This window comes from Jaculus jaculus, chromosome 14 (genome assembly GCF_020740685.1).
Source record: "Jaculus jaculus isolate mJacJac1 chromosome 14, mJacJac1.mat.Y.cur, whole genome shotgun sequence".
Classification (NCBI taxonomy): Eukaryota; Metazoa; Chordata; class Mammalia; order Rodentia; family Dipodidae; genus Jaculus; species Jaculus jaculus.
Window position 1 is genome coordinate 33,014,224 of NC_059115.1, and position 22,636 is coordinate 33,036,859.

Sequence of the window (22,636 nt, forward strand, 5' to 3'; positions counted from 1 at the left end):
TTTTTACTGTATAAACAAATGACATGTTGGTCTTATTTTCTTTTTTTTTAATTTTTATTAACATTTTCCATGATTATAAAATATATCCAATCTTATTTTCTTAAGATACAGATACAGTGTGCCAGGAATGGTGGCACATGCCTTAATCCCTGCCCTGGCCAGCGGGGAGTTGAACAAGGACTTGAGGAGAAGCTAACCTGGGTGAAAGAAGGCAAACAGACACAAGAAGGAGACCATGTTAGGTGTTTGTCACGGTCTCCAGAGTTTACTCTTACATGTAGGTTTATATAGGGTTATAGGGGGAAGGGGATATGGTCAGGGCAAGGAGTTGTAGGGGGAAGGGGACACAGTTAGGGCAAAGATCACAGAGTTACTGGTTAAACTGCAATGCCTTTGTTTCTCCATCAGCTACCGGCAGGATGGGGGAGTGTTTAGCCAGGTGTATGATCCCATTGTTTCTGGTAGTTGAATATTAGGTGAGGAAGTGGGAAGTTAACTTGCTATATGGCAGTCTTTGTTTCTGGTAGTTGAGTATTAGGTGAGGAAGTAGAAACTTAACTTGCTATATGGCAGTCTCTGTTAACATGCCCGAGGTTTGGTTCATAGCTCCCAACAAATCCCAGCACTTAGGAGGCAAAGATAGGAGGGCTGCCATGAGTTTGAGGTCACCCTGAGACTACATAGTGAATTCCAGGTCAGGCTGGGTTAGAGTGAGACCCTTTCTGGAAAAAAAAAAAAAAGATATAAATACAGAGATTACATATATATAATCCCAGCCACAGCATATGAGAGCAAGACATGCATTCCCCCAGGTTTGTAGCATTTACCTTGGACTGACCCCAGAACTTAACTATTCCTGTTTGACCTCTTGCCCATGGTGAACACAGCAGGCCAGCATAAGCCTTCTCTGCAAGTGTGAAGGGCCCTTCCTCCTCTTCTGGTAGGAGTGTGACTGGGTTTAGGACTTGAGTGGCTTCTATTCCCATTTTTTAGTTTAGCGATCTTTGCAAAATCTTGCAGAGAGATTTTCACCTTGGTTTGCCACCTTTCATTGCTTAACCCTTTGCTCAGTGTCAGGCCCTGGAATGATGAAATTCCCCAGGAGCCTTCATCCCCCTTTCAAGTGCTTGGTACCTCATTACTGGAGAGTGTGTTTGGAGGCAGCTGGGGGGTGGGGTGATCTCTCGCCTTGAAACTTCCCATCTGACTTTAGATGAGTTGTGTGTTGTCATTGTTGTTTGTTTTTTGAGGAAGGGTCTTGCTCTAGTCTCAGGGTGACCTTGAACCCATGGTGATCTTCCTATTTATGCTGGAATTAAAAGCATGCACCATTGTGTCCAGCTGTATTTTTTTATTTTTATTTTTTTTTAATTTTTAAATTTTTATTAACATTTTCTATGATTATAAAAAAATATCCCAAGGTAATTCCCTCCCTCCCCGCCCCCACACTTTACCCTTTGAAATTCCATTCTCCATCATATTACCTCCCCATTACAGTCATTGTACTTACATATATACAATATCAACCTATTAAGTATCCTCCTCCCTTCCTTTCTCTTCCCTTTATGTCTCCTTTTTAACTTACTGGCCTCTGCTACCAAGTATTTTCCTTCTCACGCAGAAGCCCAATCATCTGTGCCAGCTGTATTTTTTGTTGTTGTTTGTTTGTTTGTTTTTAATTCCAGGGAAAGTTTTGGATTTTTGTCAGGGCTATAGAACAGCTCTCTGAGCCTGTAATTTTACTTTTTTTAAAGTGAGTAATTAAAAAATGTATTTATTGCCGGGCGTGGTGGCACATGCCTTTAATCCCAGCACTCGGGAGGCAGAGGTAGGAGGATCACCGTGAGACTCCATAATGAATTCGAGGTCAGCCTGGGATAGAGTCAGACCCTATCTCGAAAAACCAAAAAAAAAAAAAAAAAAAAAAAAGTATTTATTTATTTGAAGGGGGGAGGGAGAGAGGCAGAGAGAGAGACAGATAGAATGGGTTCACCAAGACCTCTAGCCATTGCAAATGAACTCCAGATGCATGTGCCACTTTGTTTATCTGGCTTACATGGGTCCTGGCGAACTGACCATTGTTCTTTAAGTTTTGGAGAGAAGCACCTTAAATGCTAAGCTAATTCTCCAGCCCAATTTTACAACTTTTTAAGAATAGGAGAATCTTGTATCTTTCCCTATCTATGATCTTAGTTACTTTTAGTGCTTCCTCTGGGGTCATTCAACATTAAAAGCTGGACATTTTAGCCAGGCGTGGTGGCACATGTCTTTAATCCCAGCACTCGGGAGGCAGAGGTAGTGTAGGAAAACCCCCCCGCAGGGGGCCCCCACACTCTGCCCGGATAAGGCAACACCCCAAATCACTCACGAGAAGCGGTCTTGATGCAAACTGCAAGAGGATTTTATTCCAAGCGCGCTGGGGCCCATGAGCTTCTGAATTCTTGGGCCTTTCATTTCCCACTTTTTCTCTTGTTAATAGTTCTAATCCTAGAACTTGGAAGGACTAAATGTAATTTTTCTCTCTGCCCTGAAGGCCCTTATATTGTATTGTTGTCTAAGCATCATGATCTGGACCGCACTCACTCGTTCTCTAACAAAAGTAAAAATCTTATTAAGTATGCAAGGCCCAACTGAAAGCATCAGGAGCAAAACCATTAAGGGTCCCATCAGGGTGGAAAGCAGAGTAGTCATCCAGGAGGACTTGTTAAACCATCCCTGGTCAGTTTCCCTCTCCCTTTGACGCTTTTCTAGTCTTTTCCTGAGTTTGCTCATGGAGTCTCTGATAGCTCCTGAGTGATCTACATAAAAGCAACATTTTTCCTTTAAGGCTGCACATAATTTACCTTCTTTTAGGAACAGTAGGTCTAATCCCCTCCGGTTTTGTAAGACCACTTTAGATAAGGAGGTCAGGGACTCCTTTAGACTACTAACAGATTTCTCTAAAGCTTGGAGATCCTCATTTATGACAGCATGTAGTTTATCAAGCCCTCTTTCTAATTGTTGTGGTCCCGTGACCAGGGCTGTGGTCCCCGTCCCCACACCGGTGGCTATCCCTAAGCCAAGTATGACTGCTAGGGTAAGGGTTACAGGCTCCCTTTTGGATCGGGTGGGATGATAGTCATATTCATCCATGACTACTTCCTCAGGATGGTAGTAAACCCGGGGAACAAGCTGGACCATAATACAGAAATTTTTGGATGGGTTAAAAACTGAAGTAGAAACACAGGGAGTCAGCCCCGTATCATATGTCCACCACCTGTTATACCCTGGCCCTAGATATTGGTTTTCTGAAGTCTGACTATAGGTCAGAGTAACATTACAAAGATGTTGGTGGGAAGGGGGGCCTTTCCTATACATGCCCCCCTTCCTGAGACCTCAGGGAGACTCAACTTGTTTTTGGTCCCCCATGAACACCAGCTATTATGTTCTTTAGTTATATTAAACTCTCCCATAGTTGCCATCCCCTCATAGTAGGGTGGTCCTGAGGATAAACAAAGCCAACAGGCAGAGGTAATGTTGGGGTTGGTGGTGTTTATGGCGAGGAAGGCCCCTTGGATTAGGCTAAAGAGCCTCTGTCTTGTCCCGTGTGGGGCTTCCGAGAGTGGGCTAGTCAAAGGGGTTCTAGCAGTCGTTATGTGATGGGTCTTAGTTGCCACTGTGGGTGGGAGCTTGGGTAATGTCATTTTAGGGGGTCCCTGTTCTACTAGAACTTTATTAGGTCCTACTGGTCTTGGGGTGGGAGGCTCTATCTTAAGTCGTATAGTATCCCATCCTGTCATATAAAACCTGAGTCCTTGACCTTGGGGGGTGAAAGAGATGCTGAGAGGAACTGCTTTTTTTCTATTTAATCCTTCCTGCACAGTAATCAGGTCCCAGGAGGAAGCTGGGTGCCAGTAGGTATTACCTGTAGTTTCATAACCCCAGTGTTTACAGTAGAACTCTTTTGTCCCTCCACAACTTCGTTTAGAAGTTCGGGGGCAGACATAAAATGGGGTATGCTGCATCTTACGTTGGGCTGGCCCAGAGCTGCACCCCGGGTTGTCTGCCATATATTGACCTTGGGAGATGACCCCTTGTGTGAGTCCCCGCTTTGCCACATGAGAGTGGACTTCTCTAGAGACCTCCTCTGGGGTGAGCTCTGGAATATCCCAAAATTTTATCCCGGCTACCAGGGCACAGATGTCTGGGGTCAGGACAGGCCACCAAGTCTAGGGGGGTGCTTCCCTAGTTGTAGTCCATATTATATCCCCCGTTTGAGAAAGCACTTGCCAAGTCATCTTGGCAAAGGGGGCATGGGGATTGGAGGCATCACCTAGCTGGAGAAGGAGAAGCCATATGGCGAAGCCTGAGTTTAAGGGGATTGTCTGTCCTTTCGGCTTGCCATTTGGGGCCCGGTGGCGGAGCAGGCTTGACATGAGATGCATGGATCCAGGCGGGTATTCCTTCAACTTTCATGGCCGTTGGAGTGGTCAGTAGGACGAGGTAGGGGCCCTTCCACCGAGTCTCAAGGTTTCCTGCGCGGTGCCGTCTGACATAGACCGAATCTCCCACCTGGAAGTGATGTGGGACCTGTAAGTCTCCTTCTCCTGAGTAAGCCTTCTGGAGTCGCTTCCACGCTCGTTGTCTCATCCACTCGAGCGCCTTGAGCCTAGGGAACAGAGGCTGGGAAAGCGGCATATCAGTACTATGTATAGAGGTTATTTCTATCAGTGGAGGAGGCCCCCCGTATAGCAATTCATAGGGGGTCAGTCCAAATTGTCTGGGTGTGTTTCTAACCCTAAAGAGCACAAAGGGTAGGAGAGCTATCCAATCATTAGCGCCAGTCTCTGTGGTCAATTTGGTGAGGGTCTCTTTAATGGTTCTATTTATCCTTTTTATCTGTCCTGAGCTTTGGGGTCTGTATGCACAATGTAATTTCCAATCAATCCCTAATACTTTGGCCAGTCCCTGACTTACCTGGGCAACAAAGGCTGGACTGTTGTCTGATCCTATTACCTTGGGTATCCCAAATCTTGGGAAAATTTCTTCCAGTATTTTCTTAGCCACCACGGTTGAGGTTTCTTTCTTGGTAGGATAAGCCTCTGTCCATCCTGAAAAAGTGTCTACAAAAACTAGTAAATACTTATTACCATACTTAGCTGGTTTTACCTCAGTGAAGTCTACTTCCCAGTGAGTACCTGGGTTGTCTCTCCTTAGCCTCTTCCCAGGAGGCATTTTTGAGGGATTAGCATTGACCATCTGGCAAGGTACACAATGCTTGACTACTAAGCCAGCTATCTCTGGCAACATCAGAATATGGTAAGGAGACGTCGGCAGCAGTTTTTGTAGATGTTTGGTTCCCAGATGGGTTAGGCGGTGTATTCGTTGAACGTACTCTAGTCCCTTTGCTTGAGGTAGAATCTCTTTTTCCTCTGAGGTAAAACAGGCCCCCTCTGGAGTTTCAGAGAACTGGCTTAACTTTCTAACTTCCTGCCAGTCACTTGGGGTATATCGTTGTTCACTTTTTTGGTTCTTTGGCTTCTCAATTATGGGCAGAAGGTTGACCCCCTGGGCAGCCTGCTTGGCCATTTGGTGAGCCATCTGGCTTCCTTTGGAGATAAAATCTTTGGCTTTTTGGTGGCCAGGGCAATGCATAATGGCCAGTCTTTTGGGTAGATGTAGGGCTTCTAGCAAACTTAGAATTTCTTCTTTGTTTTTAATTTCTTTTCCTGCTGAGGTAAGTAGCCCTCTCTGTTTGTAGATGGCCCCGTGTACGTGTGCAGTAGCAAAAGCGTACCTGCTGTCCGTGTAGATATTCACAGACTTTCCTTCAGCTAGTCGCAGGGCCTATGTGAGGGCCATGAGCTCAGCCTTTTGTGCTGAAGTTCCTTCTGGCAGACTGCTGGCCCAGACTATTCGTGTCCCGTCTACTATCGCCGCCCCAGCCATCCTCTTACCTTCTACAATGTAACTGCTTTCATCTGTGAACCAGGTTAATGTTCCTCCAGTCAGTGGGACATCTGTGAGATCCTTTCGGATCCCAGTTTTCTCAACCAGCAGCTGATGACAGTCATGAGTCACTGGCTCATCAGTTTCTTCAGGCAGAAGAGTAGCGGGGTTGAGGGTGGCAGGAGGGGCAAATGTTATCCTGTCGGTGAGGAGCAGGCTCTGGTAGTGAGTCATACAGGCGTTAGTCATCCATCGGTCTGGGGGCTGCCGGACAATGTTCTCCAGGGCATGGGGGGCAATGACAGTTATCCTCTGCCCTAGAGTTAGTTTATCAGCATCTTTGATCAACGTGGACACCGCCACTATGGCTTTTAGACATATAGGTCATCCACTAGCCACGGGGTCAAGTTTTTTTGATAGGTAGGCAATGGGTCTTCTCCATGGCCCTAAGGATTGGGTTAGTACTCCCTGGGTTATCCCCTTATGCTCATCTACGTAAAGGGTGAATGGTTTGGTCACATCAGGGAGGGCTAGGGCAGGCGCACTTAATAGTGCCTTCTTGACGGCATCAAATGCCCCCTGGTGTTCAGAGGTCCAAATGAATTTTTCTTTCTCTTTAGTTAGTGGATAGAGGGGGGCTGCAAGGGTTGCAAACCCTGGGCTTGGGGAGGGGCTCCGAGCCCCGTCCTCCCTAGTCTTTATCTTCTCTAAGGGTTAGGACCCTAGGTCTGGTGCTGTTTTTTTTAGGGCAGTCTCTTGCCCAGTGTCCTTTCTCCTTGCAACAGGCACATTGATCTCTATCAAGTTGGGTCCTGTTGCCCAGGTTCCCTATCTGTCTAGGGCCTGTTCTAAACTTTCAAAAATTTCTCTTCCTTTCTCCTTTTTCTCTACCACTGTGGCCAGGATCCTGGTCAGATTTTTCTCTTGTCGTCTATTGCGCCTATCCTCCCTTTCTTCTCTCTCTTTCTCATGTCTCTCTTCACGTTCTTCTCTCTCTCTTTCTCTCCTCTGCTCCTTTTCCTCTTCTGTCTCCCTTTTGTAATATACCTTTTCTGTCTCTTTTACTAAATCACGCAGCTCAACTTCCTGTAATCCTTCCAATCTCTGAAGTTTCCTTTTGATATCAGGAGCTGACTGTCCTATGAAAGCTAATGTTATTGAGCCTTTTTGAATCTCAGAGGTGGGGTCAAAGGGTGTGAACCTCCTAAATGCTTCCATGAGCCTCTCAAGAAACACTGAGGGAGACTCTGTTGGCCCCTGCATCACCTCTCTTACCTTGGCCAAATTGGTGGGCCTTCTGGAGGCACCTCGGAGACCTGCCACCAGAGCCTGGCAATAGATTTTAAAGCTCTCCCTACCTTCAGCCGTATTGTGGTCCCAAACAGGGCGAGTCAGAGGGAACCCCATTTCTATCTCATGCTGTAGCTGCGTGGGCCGCCCGTCGGCCCCAGGGACATTTTTTCTGGCCTCTATTAAAATTCTCTCTCGTTCCTCAGTTGTGAAGAGTGTCTGCAACAGCTGTTGGTAATCATCCCAGGTGGGCTGATGAGAAAACATAAGAGATTCCATCAGCCTCGTGAGGCGTTGGGGTTCCTCTGAAAAAGGGGGATGGTTAGCTTTCCAGTTATAAAGATCTACAGAGGAAAAAGGCCAATATTGGAGGGGTTGTAGTTGGCTCCCCAGCATGGGAGGACCTGCCTTGCGTAGCGGCAGTGTTACAATTCCATTTGCTCCTTCCGGGGTAGCATCTCTCTGGCTCCACGTCCTTGCGGCCAGCCCTCCCATTTCCAGGAGCTCGGGAGGGGCAGAGGAAGGAAGCCCGGGCAAGCCTGGAGGCGGAGGCTCAGGGAGGAAGGGGGGGCGTAGGCTTGGGAAGGGTGGAGGGCGGAGTTTCGGGAGGGGCGAGGGGCGGAGGCATGGGAAGGGCTGAGGGCGGAACTTCGGGATAGGCCAGAGGCCCTCCCTCAGCTCCCGGGACTAGGTAAGGGGGGGGGAGGGGCAGGCTGAGTCTCCGGCCAAGCTGGAAGTTCCTCGATCTCAGGATAGATGCGAGGGGGAGGAGAGGGTTTTTTTGCATTCTCAAGAGTCAGGACTCTGGAGCTTGAGTTTCTGGGTTTATTCAGCCACGGCCTGACCCACTGCGGGGGGTTGTCCACCAAATCCTTCCAGGTGAGGATATAAGCCTCTTGGTTGGGATGGGAGCCTGGTCCATTCTGAAAAATAATATCTTTAACAGCCAGAATAGTCTCAGAATTAAAGGTTCCTTCTGATGGCCATCCGACCTCATAAGTTGGCCACTCAGAGGCACAAAGCGTTTGCCAGGGTCTCCTTCTAACCTCAACTGACAAATTATGGGCCCTAGATTTAACTTCAGTCCAATGGTCAAGAGTCAAGCTAAGGGGCGTTGTCACCGTCTGTCCCATTTTAGAACTATAGACAAAGACACAAAGAACAACAACAACAACACACACAACTGAGACTAACAAATCCAGACACCAGCGACCCGTCCGCATCTTCCACAAGCAGACAAAAGAATCGGACGGCCGCGAAGGAGGAAGCTTCCACTCTAACAACAGTACCTGGTCCTCTGACCGACAGTAGGAGACTGCCAGGCATCCCTGGCTCTCCTCACCTCCCAGGGCATCCCCCAGGGTGGCAGCCTGTGATCCTCCTAGCACGTCTGCTGATCACGGTCCTCTGGTCCTTTACGGCCCTAGAAGATGGCTGCAAATTAAACCAAGCCAAAAGCTCGTGTCCCAGAAACCAGATACTCAGAATACAAACACCGGCCAGCACACACTCACTCCAGAAGGGGCCCCCCTTACCTCCAAGTCGGTTCTCGGGTGTGTGTGTGGGCCTTCACATCCCAGACGAGCCCCCAATATAGGAAAAAACCCCGCAGGGGGCCCCCACACTCTGCCTGGATAAGGCAACACCCCAAATCACTCACGAGAAGCGGTCTTGATGCAAACTGCAAGAGGATTTTATTCCAAGCGCGCTGGGGCCCACAGTCGTACACCTCACAGGGGTAGAGGACTGCAGAGCCCCTAATGCAGGAACAGGACAGTTTTTATAGGGTTGCTAACAAAGCCTGTGCCTTAGACCAATCATTTTCTAATATTAGGAGCCCTGCAGGGTGTTAGCCAGTCAGTTTGTGCCACCCCATAGTTTCTAAGCCAATTAGTTTATGACCTTGGTGGTCAGCATTTGCGCAGGTCCTTGGGTGGGAGTAGCAGAGTGTGGTACCAGTCTCCTATGACCTTGGAGGTCAGCCTTTGTGCAATTTCTTAGGTGGGGGTAGCAGAGTATGGTATCAGCCTCCTATGACCTTGGTGGTCTGAGGCTGGCTGTTACAGTTTATGGTGCGAGCTACTAAGGCTAACAGTGTGGGCTATTAAGGCTTATAGTGCAGGCTATTTACAGAAACCAAATAAGTGGTTCACTTTATTACTCATTTCCCATCCTTGAGGGCTATCTCATGCCCTTTTACCTAGTTTTATATTAGGAGCGGGCTCTGATATAATGAGAAGAGGGATTCTTTACTTGCTTCCAACAGAGAGTAAAGCCTGGAGTTTGAGGTATGCAGGGAGCCCGCTTAAGCTCCCCTTGGAGCGTGATAGTATTTCTGAGCTTCTGAATTCTTGGGCCTTTCAGTAGGAGGATTGCTGTGAGTTCAAGGCCACCCTTAGACTCCATAGTGAATTCCAGTTCAGTCTGAGCTAGAGTGAGACCCTTTCCTCGAAGAAGAAAAAAAAAAAAAGATGGACATTTTAATTCACAGAGGCTTTTAATTTTTCTGGTGTCATCTTAGTGTTACAGTCTCCTGAATAGTCCCTTTAAAAATTTATTTGTTTATTTTTTTAACAGAAATTTTAATTACTTTTTATTGAAAACTGCACTGAACCTAAATGTCCACCTTTACAATAAACAAATACAGTAATGGTAACTCACACTAAAACAAAACATACTTCTGATAGCCATTATTTTTCTGTTTGGGACAGTTTAAAGTTTTTCTTTTGTCACAAAAACAGGAATGAACCTATACAGAGGCTCAAAATAAGCCATCTTTTTAAACAAAAAGGCAATGATTCACAAAAGACTATGAATAGAACATGTAACTAGTTGATACAAATCTAATAGGATTTGTTAAAATCAGTCACATCTAACACATCTGAAATGTTCTTGTATAAAGTATCACATGAAGAAAAGAATTTATCAATGTCTAAAAAAGTGGGTTTGTTCATAGACAATCTGACAAGTTACCATAAAAAGTGTTTCCTGCCGGGCATGGTGGTGCATGCCTTTAATCCCAGCACTTGGGAAGCAGAGGTAGGAGGATTGCTGTGAGTTCGAGGCCACCCTGAGACTACATGGTGAATTCCAGGAGAGCCTGAGCTAGAGTGAAACTCTACCTCTAAAATAAATATATAAATAAGTGTTTCCTGGGACATCAGGAAATGCAACATTGTTCTTCTTGAACCCTTATAGTTCAAGACTTTCCACTCAATAAAATAGCTGAGGATCTGAAACTGAGAAAATATATTTGAGTACAAACAGCTTGTGAACGTTAATACTTTTTTCTTTTTTTCCTTTTTTTTTTTTTTTTTTTTGCATCATCAGAGGGTATTACTTAGAACAACCAACTTGCCCACTCAGTATGCAGTTCAGTTCAGATGTGAGAGACTTCTCTGAACTGTCTTCAGTCCTGTGGTGCAGATGTCTACCAGGCAGAGCTCTCCCCATCCTGCAGTAATTTACTCTTCCTATCAGCAACAGGAGGTAATGAGCCCCTGTGTACCAAAGGGACTAGAGTCACGCGGTGGGGGTTCCTGTCGATAGCTTTATTTTGGTGTTTGGAACTCTTGATGCAACATTCTAGAGCAAGCTGCTCGGGACCTGCTGTGCCCAAGGGACTGAAAAGGAAAAGCTCTATTTATTCTTTGTGATTTGATGCACAGATGAAAAACAACACACAATAACAGAAGTTGGTCGTTAATCACATCGTAGTCTTTCAGCGCTTCGGGAAGCAGATGACATCTTCAGTTTTCTCGCTCTTGTGGCTGTCACACTGTAATGTCAGTGATGCATTCTGTCTAGGATCAGTTAAAAAGACTGTCAAATTCCATTTTTAAGTTCTTCCATTTTCCACTGTCTCTTGGTCCCAAGTGTATCTCAATGATTACCTCTCGGCACTCTGCTATTGCTCGTTGGGGTGCTTTGGATTGTCCCCGTGTTTGGTGGGTTGGTTGGGAGAGGGGGCTTAGGAAGGGTGTGCCACTGTGGGGAGGTTGTGAGTCACAGGGATGCCTCCAGGAATGATCCCTTCTATGGCTGCAGGAAGCCCACCTGGAGCCACATCCACGATGCCTGCCGGATACCTGTATGTGGCTCCATTGAGTTTGGGGTGAATTGCTTGCTGGTCTATTACAGACCAATGAGCTGATGTGACAATTCCTTGTTTACACAGTTCCTTAAGCTTTCAGGAATGCGACCTGTGCTTGCCAGGCGGATCTCGGTAGCAGCCGCCTCTCTTCATCTCTAGTGATGCCTGCTTGCTGTACCAGGCCGTGTGGGGTGCGCAGATGAGATTTGGTGCATCCTTCATCGGACCCTGAGCAAAGCTAAAGGGCTCCGATTCGTGTACATCAAGGGCTGCCCCTCATATCCTGCCCCCTTGAGGGCCTGGGCTGAGGCTTTCTCATCCACCAGACCCCCGTGGGCTGCGTTCACGAGGAAGGCCCCTTGCCTCATCTGCTTGATAGTGAAGTCATTGACGAGGTGGTGGTTATGTTCATTGAGACTGCAGTGCAAGGAGACACAGTCACTCTGATACAGCAAGTCCTGCAGGGTGTAGACCCTCTGCACACCCAGAGACCACTCTATCCCATCCTGCAAGTAGGGGTCATAAAATATGACGCTGAATCCAAAGACTTGGCTCTAACAGCAACCGCTTGCCCGGTGCGACCAAAGCCAATGAGGCCCAGCGTCTCCCCACAGATTTGAGCAGCTCCCGATGCCACTTCCCGGATCTGCTCCACACTCTGAATCCGTGTGCCTTCCCGCGGCACCTGGTACAGCCACGTGTTCCTCCGGTACAGGTTGAGGATGTGGCAGATGGTGGAGTCAGTGGTCTCTTCCAGGGCAGCAGATGGGATGTTGCACACGGCAATCCCAAGCTCGCCAGCAGCCTTGATGTCCACATTGTTGTAGCCACTGCCAATGCGCACGATCACTCGCAGGGCTTTGAACTTCTCCAGGTCTTCCCTGGTGAGGGTGACTGTGTGGTACATCATGGCACCCAGAGCCTCGTTTAGTACCTTTTCAGGGATTTCCTGAGTGGACTGTGCGTCACAGAAGGCCACGGTGGCCAGGTCCTTCAGGATGAGCATCTCCACAGTGCAGTCTCTGCCGTCTGTCCAGCAGTGCCACCAAGGGGCGAGGGTGCAGGGGGCCGTTCATGATCTGGGGGCGGATACCTTCACAAATTCTGTCCAGTCGCTGTCGCTTGACTTTGTGCTTTTCCACAAGGGCCATTCTTTATCAAACTTTGCAACTCTCTGATTCAAAAGGCAAAGCAGTCCTCTAAGAACTTAGGGGAAATCACAGGAGTCTGTGTGCATTAGGCCACTATGAACCCAATATGAATGCGTCTGCAAACTCTACCCTTCACACGACGAGCTGTCTGTCTTTTCGATATAACTTCATCAGATCACAACCATTTACGTTGAGGAAACCCTCGTCCAGGGTCTCCAGCGTCTACGGCGAAGGGCGCCCACCCAGGAGGCAGCGGTGGTGGCGGTGCGGGCCTCCCCCTCAGCGCGGCATGGTTCCCAGCTTGGTCCCTCGATCCTCAGGCGGGCGGTGGCTCCTTCGGGCCGCTCCCGAGCCACCTTAAAGTAACCTTTTTGTTTATTTTTATGTATTTATTTGATAGCAACAGACAGAGAGAGAAAGAGGCAGAGAGAGAGAGAGAGAGAATGGGCGCGCCAGGGCCTCCAGCCACTGCAAACGAATTCCAGACGCGTGCGACCCCTTGTGCATCTGGCTAACGTGGGTCCTGGGGAATTGAGCCTCCAACTGGGGTCCTTAGGCTTCACAGGCAAGCGCTTAACCGCTAAGCCATCGCTCCAGCCAGAATGTTCCCTTTTGAAGTATGGCTTGTTTTTGATCATGCAGTCTAGGAGAGTGGACTTGGTGGAGGACTTCCTCCACAGTGAATTTCCCACTGAGGTGGTGTTGCCGAATAGACAGAAAGACAAAGCTTTCCTGAGCAGGCAGTGCTCAGGACAAAAGTCATTCAGCAGCTTTATGGTTTTGAATCACATACATGCTCATACACATACATTTATTTCAAGTGTACTTTTTATATAGACTCCAGATGGCCACCTCCCCCTTACACATTTATTTATTTATTCAGAAGCTATGTATATCTATTTTAAGTTCCTATTCTATTTACATCTCTGAAGACTGACATCAAACCTCAAAATTATTTCAAGCATAATTCCAAACCTCAAAATTACTTAATAATTCTAAACCTCAAAAATCACTTCAAGTATCAAAGGAGACCAGTGCAACTCCAGTATCCGGTTGGAACTTTGGATGCACTCTCCTGTGGGTGATCAGTCCACACTGGCTCTTCCAAATCTCGATATTGCATCAAGTATAATTCCAAATCTCAAAATCACTTCAAGTATAATTTCAAACTTTGAAATTACTTTGAGTATAATTTCAGACCTCACATTGAGAATTTTTCCAAAACAAAACCTGAGTAAGTCTCAATTCTAATTTCAAATTTCAATTTCAGTTTCCACATGGAGTTCTTATCTGGACCAGACAACTGGCTCAGTCTCATCTCCTTCCACTCAGGAAGTCTGGTCCTGGGTTTCACAGTCTCCTTGGCCACCTGGAATGGGACTCTGCAATCTTGTCGGGGGCACATGCTTCCCAGTTCTAGGGACCTTTGGCAGGCTGGGAGGCCCAGGGGCAGCAGCACCTCCTGACCAACGAGGGTTGTAGCAAAATCTTGCTGGGGCCTCCAGAGATGTTGTGGAACTTCTCTGAAAAGATCACTCCAACACCAGCATAAGTGAAAGTATAAGGACTTTATTCCCCAGGGACCAAAGTTGGGATTGCTCCCCAAAGTAACTTTGGTGTTAAGCTGAGATCTTACTTTCATTTTACAGTGTTCATAAGGGTGCCTGACTAGCTCAGTCCGTAGAGCATAAGACTCTTAAAGTGTTCATAGCAGAGGGGAGGTGTGAATGAACAAGTGGGCAGCTGCTTTACAGAAGCAGGATGTGACAGTTAGCTTGTGCAGTCCGTATGATTGAAAACAATTTTTTAAAACATACTTATGAATAAACATGCAGATGAATCATGTAGTTGAGTTGCCCTAACCATGAGCTCTGTTATACTCTATTTTATTTTAAACTCTCCTTTCCTCTTATCATCCCTCCAGGTCCTCCCAGACAGTTCTCTCTTTGGGATTCCTTCAGCTACTGACAGAGATAAATTCAGCTCCTCAGCAGTCAACTCTTCCAGTAACTTAGTGCATTAGTTCAGCTTTTTTTCCCACAACAAAAGGGCGTGGCAAAAAATGAGCACCCCAGGTCTTCCTGTCATTGCAAATGAACGTCAGATACATGCACCACTTTGTACACCTGGGGACTTGAACCTGAGTCATTAGGCTTTGCAGGATATTGCCTTAACTGCTGAGCTATTCCTCCATTTTTAACTTTTAAAATTTATTTATTTAATTAATTTATATTTTGTTTGTTTTTTTGAGGTAGGGTCTCACTCTAGCACAGGCTGACCTGGAATTCACTATGTAGTCTCAGGGTGGCCTCGAGTTCATGGCGATCCTCCTACTTCTGCCTTCTGAGTGCTGGGATTAAAGGTGTGCGCCACCATGCCCGGCTTATTTTATGTTTTTAATTATATTTTTAGTTTTTCCTTTAATTCCTTTTTAATTTTAATTTTTAGTGTATTTATTTATTTATTGAGACAGAGAGATGGAGAGAGGAAAATAGAGAGAGAGAGAGAGAGAGAGAGAGAGAGAGAGAGAGAGATTGGGAAAGAGAGAAAGGAAGTAAGAATGGGAACACCAGGGCCTCTAGTCACTGCAAATGAACTCCAGATGCATGTGCCTCCATGTACCTTGGGCTTATGTGGGACCTGGAGAATCAAACTTAGGTCCTTAGGCTTCGCAGGCAGGTACCTTAACCACTAAACCATCTCTCCAGCCCTTATTTTTAATTTTTTTATTATTAATAACTTCTATAATTATAGACAATAAGCCATGATAATTCTATCCTCCCACTTTTCCCTTCATGACTCCACTCTCTATCATATCCCTTCCCCCACTCAATCAATCTCTTATTTTGATGGTATCATCTTTTCTTCCTATTATAATGATCTTGTGTAGGCAGTACCAGGCACTGTGAGGTCATGGATATCCAGGCCATTTTGTGTGTGGAAGAGTGTATTGTAAGAAGCCTTACTCTTTCTTTGGCTCTTACATTCTTTCTGCCACCTCTTCTGCAATGGACCCTGAGGCTTGGAAGGTGTGATAAAGAAGTTTCAGTGCTGAGCACTCCTCTATCACTTCTCAGCACTCTGGTGCCTTCTGAGTCATCCCAGAGGTCACTGCCATCTGAAAAGAGAAACATCTCTAACCAAAAGTGAGAGTAGCATTAATATATGGGTATGAACATATTGCATTTAAAAAATATTTATTTTATCTGAGAGGGGGCACAGATAGAGTGAATGGGTGTTCCAGCCTATTTAGCCTTGCAAATGAACTTCAGATGCATGTGCCACCTTGTGTATCTGGCTTACATGGGTCTTGGGGAATTGAACCTGTGTCCTTTTGCTTTGCAGGCAAGCACCTTAATAGCTAAGCAATCTCCCAGACATGCATGTTTTTTTTTTTTTTTCAAGGTAGGGTCTTGCTGTAGCCCAGGCTGACCTGGAATTCACTATGTAGTCTCAGAGTGGCCTTGAATTTATGGTGATCCTCCTACCTCTGCCTCCCAAGTGCTGGGATTAAAGGCATGTGCCACCATGTCCTGCCCAGCCCTGCATTTTTATATTCACTGTTTTTGCACTATTGTTCATATCATATTTTTATTTACATTTCAAAGATAACCTTTAATCTCAGCATTCAGGAGGCAGAGGCAGGAGGACTGCATGAGTTTGAGGCAAGCCTAAAAGTACATGGTGAATTTCAAGTCAGTCTGAGCTAGAATGTGACCCTACCTAAATTTATTTATTTATTTATTTATTTATTTATTTATTTATTTTTCAGGGTAAGGTCTCACTGTAGCACAGGCTGACCTGAAATTCACCATGTAGTCTCAGGGTGGCCTGAAACTCATGGCGATCCTCCTACCTCTGCCTCTCAAGTCCTGGGATTAAAGGCATGCACCACCATGCCCAGATCTAATTTTTTTTTTTTTTTGAAGAAAAGCAAGCTGATCATAGTGGTGCATGCCTTTAATCCCAGCACTCAAGAGGCAGAGGTAGGAGGATTGAGGACAGCCTAGGGCTACATAGTGAATTTCAGGTCAGCATGGGCTAGGAGACCCTACATTGCAAAAACAAGTAGATTAGTGACCAACGAGTCCATGAAATCATGCTCAGAATTACTAGCCACTAGGGAAATGCATTTTATTCTGTCAACTAAGCACAGCATTGGTTGGCCCTCCACTGTGAGATAAAGATTTTTTAAAATTTTTATTATTTATTTATTTATTTGTAAGGAGAGAGAGAGAGAGAGAGAGAGAGAGGTGGGGAGGGAGAAAAGAGAGACAAAGAATGGGCATGTGTCAGCCTCTAGCCTCTGCAAATGAACTCCAGATGCTTGCACCACCTTGTGCATCTGGCTTACATGGGTCCTGGGGAATCAAACCTAGGTCCTTTGGCTTTGCAGGCAAGCTCCTTAACCTCTAAGCCATCCTTCCAGCACCCCCCTTTTTTTGTTTTATTGAGGTAGGGTCTCACTCTATCCAAGACTGACCTGGAATTCACTAGGTTTTCTCAGGGTGGCCTTGAACTCATGGTGATCCTCCTATCTCTGTCTTCTGAGTGCTGGGATTAAAGGCATGCGCCATCACTCCCAGCTTCTTTCTCTAGTTCTTGGTCCCACTGTTTCAGTTCAATTGTAAGTCCAATTTCTTGTTGAAAGAATGAAGAAGTAACTCTAGAGATTGGGTGGTCTAAGATGAAAGCTTCTGAAGATTCTGTATATAAAAGCCCACTTCTTTAAAACATTTAAAAATTTATTTATCAGAGACAAAGACAGAGAGAAAGAAGAAGAAAATAGGCATGTCAGGGCCTCTAGCCACTGCAAATGAACTCCAGATGCATGCACCACCTTATGCATCCGGCTTATGTGGGTGGTACTGGGGAATCAAACCTGAATCCTTAGGCTTTGCAGGCAAGCAACTTAACCACTAAGCAATCTCTCCATTCCTAGATAATTTTTTTTAAATTTCAATTTATTTTTATTTGAGAGAGAGAGAGAGAAAGTATGGGCATACCAGGGTCTCTAGCCACTGCAAATGAACTCCAGATGCACATGCCACCTTGTGCATCTTATGTAGGCCCTGGAGAATCAAACATGGGTACTTAGGTTTCATAGGCAAGCACCTTAATGACTAAGCAATCTCTCCAGCCCTATATAAAAGTTTTGTTAGCAAACCTGGCCTCTACTCCAGGTCTCCTACCTTCTTTGTGTCTCTCAATCCATTTCTTTTTTTTTTTTGGTTTTTTCGAGGTAGGGTCTCACTCTGGTCCAGGCTGACCTGGAATTAACTCTGTCATCTCAGGGTGGCCTTGAACTCATGGCAATCCTCCTACCTCTGCCTCCTGAGTGCTGGGATTAAAGGCGTGTGCCACCACGCCTGTCTCATTTCTTTTTTTTCTTTGATTTTTTGAGGTAGGGTCTCACTGTAGCCCAGGCTGACCTGGAATGCACTCTGTATTCTCATATTCTCAGGATGGCCTTGAACTCATGGCAATCCTCTTACCTCTGCCTCCTGAGTGCTAGGATTAAAGGCATGTGCCACCACGCCCATGTCCAATGCATTTCTTTAAAAGAGGATCCCACTTGGCCAGTTGGATTCCTGTGGGGTTGTAACTGAAAGAAGGGATGGGCCTATACCTGCTTCCCTCTCAATTAGCTGCTGAAATTCCATCTCTTCCAAAGAAACCTTTTGGGACCTCTGGGAAATGAGAGATGTGTCTACAATACTATAAATGAAGTAGATAGTTGAAGAGTCCATGAATCCTTAATCCAAAAGAGCTTTGTCCTGTTGGGTATTATAATAACTAGGGGTGAAGACAACCAGGTTTGGCCATACCCAGAAGAAGCACTGGCTTATTTGATTTTCCAATGACCTTTCAAGTCAAAGGCTGTAAAACTGCTTTAGTAATATGACCCCTGTGAGAGCTCAAAATGGGATTAATGACATCACAATGAATTTTCAGGAGAATGTATATGGAACTTATTAGCTCTCTTTAAATAAGTATTGATAAGTAAGTTGATTTAAAAGCAACTCATTCATTTTTCTCCTCTCAATATTTATTAACATTTTCCATGATTATAAAAAATATCCCATGGTAATACCCCCCCACTTTTCCCTTTGAAATTCCATTCTCCATCATATACCCTCCCCATCTCAATAAGTCTCTCTTTTATTTTGATCTCATGATCTTTTCCTCCTCTTATGATGGTCTTGTGTAGTTAGTGTCAGAAACTGTGAGGTCATGGATATCCAGGACATTTTGAGTCTGGAGGAGCATGTTGTAAGGAGTCCTACCCTTCCTTTGGCTCTTACATTCTTTCCGCCACCTCTTCCGCATTAGGCCCTGAGCCTTGGAAGGTGTGATCAAGATGTTACTCAGTACTCCAGGCACTTCTTTCCAGCACTACGGTACCTTCTGAGTCATCCCAAGGTCACTGCCATCTGAAAAGAGAAGATTCTCTACCTAAAGTGAGAGTAATGTTAATATAAGGGTATGAATATTAAGAGAAGTGCTTACTGGGCCGTTTGATAAGCATAGTATATACATTTTTCCAGACATCAGCAGATGTTACACCCCTAGGGCTCATGACTACCCCTGTTTTAAGTATTCAGTGTTAGGGATGTATTTCCCCCCTATGGAGTGGGCCTCCAGTCCAATTGGAGGGCAGTTGGTTTCCACCATGACAGGCATGCCACTATTGCACCCATTGGCTCATTTGGCCTGGCAGGCCAATTATAAGGCTTACAGTGTGTACTGTTGAGTATCTTCACTGGTGGTATCTCTTTCTCCCACTGAACTACATGTAGAATGGCTTCTTCCAGATTTCTGTCAGCTTGTCTACATGGAGAAGGTTATCATCTCAGTTCCAGCAGGATTTCTCAGTGGCCTTGCAGGCCAAGTATGTGGAGTCTTCAGCAATAGGGTCTTACCATCTATTCCTGGTTGGAAACCAAGGTCCTCGGCAATGACCTATAATGTTTTGGGGGCATTAGGGACCTCCCTGGCCAACAACTCACTGGATATATCCCATCCCTGGCACTGAAAAATTTCTAACAACGATCTATGGCTCCTGAGTGTTCCATTGTCCGAAAACGGAGGATTCCATATGATTTGTTTGCATCCTCTTAGATTTTGATTAGCCTTCCCTCCACCTTTCCTTTACTCAGTTTCTTCCCCTGACCTCACTTTGGGCCTTTTCATTCCCGTTAATCTATTCTTCTACTTACATATATACAATACCAACCTATTAAGTACCCTCCTCCCTTCCTTTCTCTTCCCTTTGTATCTCCTTTTTAACTTACTGGCCTCTGCTACTAACTTATTCATTTTTTAAAAAATATCTTTTTGTCCATTATTTATTTATTTATTTGAGAGCGACAGACACAGAGAGAAAGACAGAGGGAGAGAGAGAAAGAATGGGCCTGCCAGGGCTGTAAATGAACTCCAGATGCGTGCGCCCCCTTGTGCATCTGGCTAACGTGGGACCTGGGGAACTCAGCCTCAAGCCGGGGTCCTTTGGCAAGCGCTTAACCCTACTCCAGCCCTAACTTGTTCAGTTTTAAAGGAACTGTGTCTTTTCTGTATTTGAGATCAGCAGGGAAGACAGCAATGAGATAGATAGTAAAACACTCCTGCCACCTAGTGGTTATTGATGCTGAAACAATATGGCTATTTCAAAGTACAGAAAACTTTTAAAAGAATTGAGTTGTCCAGGACACAAATCCAGCAAATGTCCTAAACCCGGGGAACTTCCATTCCCTCCTGATCTTGTGCAGTCAGAACTAAAGAGCACTGGCAAGAGATATGGTTGTAGGTGAACATGGATAGCTACCAAGTCCCTTCCATGAAATGGCATCTGCAAAAGGCAGTAAGAACTGCAACAAATGAGCAACCAAGATCAATGATGGGGCCAGATCCTTCACTAGTGGTCACTGCAGCAGGTCCATGCAGGTAGAAGCAAAGCTGACTCAGAGGCAAGGTCAGTAGGGACCATGATGATAGAGTCACATTGGGTTAGGATCATTAGGCAACAGTAACACTGGGGACTATGGTCTTGGGACTGTAGTACACTGCTTGATTTAGGGCAAACTAATCATATTAATACAGAATAGGAACAGGGTAGTTTTTAAAATATGAATCAGCCAGGAACAGAGACCCCAGGACAACATGAAGACAACCTTACCTTCCCTGGCAGGACTAGAACCTGTCTGACCCAGTCTTATCCAAGATGGCTATCAATAACAACTCCAGTGACAACTTCTTATCTCTTCAAGTTTTCTCAGGCTTAGCACACCTGTGGGCTATTCCCTCCTGAGTCAGCCTCTTGGGCCCACCAACTAATCAGGTCTCTCTGTTAATACCCAAGTCTGATGATGAGGTTCATCAGATTGGATGTTTGAGCAATAAATGGGCAGTGTGTGTGTGTGTGTGTGTGTGTGTGTGTGTGTGTGTGTGTAAATTTCTTCTCCTCCTTCTTCTCTCTTGGCACATGAGCATAAGTCCTTTGGCCTTCTCCCTCGGCTCTACAACTATGTGAGGGAGGGGGTCTCTTTGGTTTCTCTTTGTCCAGGTACTTTCCTGTTTTATATTTTGAGAGCTTTTCCACCATGCTGCATGTGTGATCTGTTTTTATTTTTTTTTTTTAATTTTTATTAACATTTTCCATGATTATAAAATACATCCCATGGTAATTCCCTCCCTCCCCACCCCCACACTTTCCCATTTGAAATTCCATTCTCCATCATATTACCTCCCCATTACAATCATTATAATTACATATATACAATATCAACCTATTAAGTATCCTCCTCCCTTCCTTTCTCTTCCCTTTATGTCTCCTTTTTACCTTACTGGCCTCTGCTACTAAGTATTTTCATTCTCATGCAGAAGCCCAGTCATCTGTAGCTAGGATCCACATATGAGAGAGAACATGTGGCGCTTGGCTTTCTGGGCCTGGGTTACCTCACTTAGTATAATCCTTTCCAGGTCCACCCATTTTTCTGCAAATTTCATAACTTCATTTTTCTTTACCGCTGAGTAGAACTCCATTGTATAAATGTGCCACATCTTCATTATCCACTCATCAGTTGAGGGACATCTAGGCTGGTTCCATTTCCCAGCTATTATAAATTGAGCAGCAATAAACATGGTTGAGCACGTACTTCTAAGGAAATGAGATGAGTCCTTTGGATATATGCCTAGGAGTGCTATAGCTGGGTCATATGGTAGATCAATCTCTAGCTGTTTTAGGAACCTCCACACTGTTTTCCACAATGGCTGGACCAGATTGCATTCCCACCAGCAGTGCAGAAGGGTTCCTTTTTTTCCACATCCCCGCCAGCATTTATGATCATTTGTTTTCATGATGGTGGCCAATCTGACAGGAGTGAGATGGAATCTCAATGTAGTTTTAATCTGCATTTCCCTGATGACTAGTGACATAGAACATTTTTTAGATGCTTATATGCCATCCGTATTTCTTCCTTTGAGAACTTGTGATCTGTTTTTAATCTCTGAGTCCCTTACTCTTGCTTAGTCTTTTCTGCCCCCCCCCCCATGCAAAAGGAGAGCTTGGGCTCTCCTGCTTTGCCTTTTATGTGTGTGTGCATGCACTGACCTTTATGTAAGTGAGGGAGATTTTCTCGGTTTCCTCTTCCATTTTCCTAGCCCAGCTGGGAAGGAGAGCTTCTTTTGGCTTAGATTTCCCTGCAAGCCTTCCTTTTGGATCCTAACTCTCCCTAAGTAAATCTCAAAATTCATAATTTACTCTCCTCTGAGTCCACATTTTCAGTTCTTTGCTAATTTGGACAAGGACACAAAGTTAGGGTCCATGGGCCTGGGATCCCCTGCATTTTAAAAATATTTAAAAAATTTATTTGCAAGCAGAGAGAGGAGAGAGAAAGAGAATGAGAATATGAATGGGCATTGTAGAGCATCCAGCTACTGCAAATAAACTCCAGACACATGTGCCACTTTGTGCATCTGGCTTGATGTGGGTAATAGGGAATAAAACTCTGGTTGTTAGGCTTTACAGGCAAGTGCCTTAACCACTAAACATTCCCTCTCCTGCATTGTTAAGGAATTTAATCCCTGGACTTCAAAAATCTTGCACAAACAAGTGTAAACAGATAGTTTTTGTTAGGCATGGCAGTAAATTCATTTTTTCAGTACCTTCATGGAT

At 45.3% G+C, this 22,636-nt stretch overlaps 1 pseudogene; it reads right to left on the reverse strand.

Annotated features, from left to right (window-relative positions):
* Window positions 1-11,125: 11,125 nt before the first annotated feature.
* LOC101605947 lies at window positions 11,126-12,462 on the reverse strand (annotated as a pseudogene).
* Between the last annotated feature and the right edge of the window lie 10,174 nt (window positions 12,463-22,636).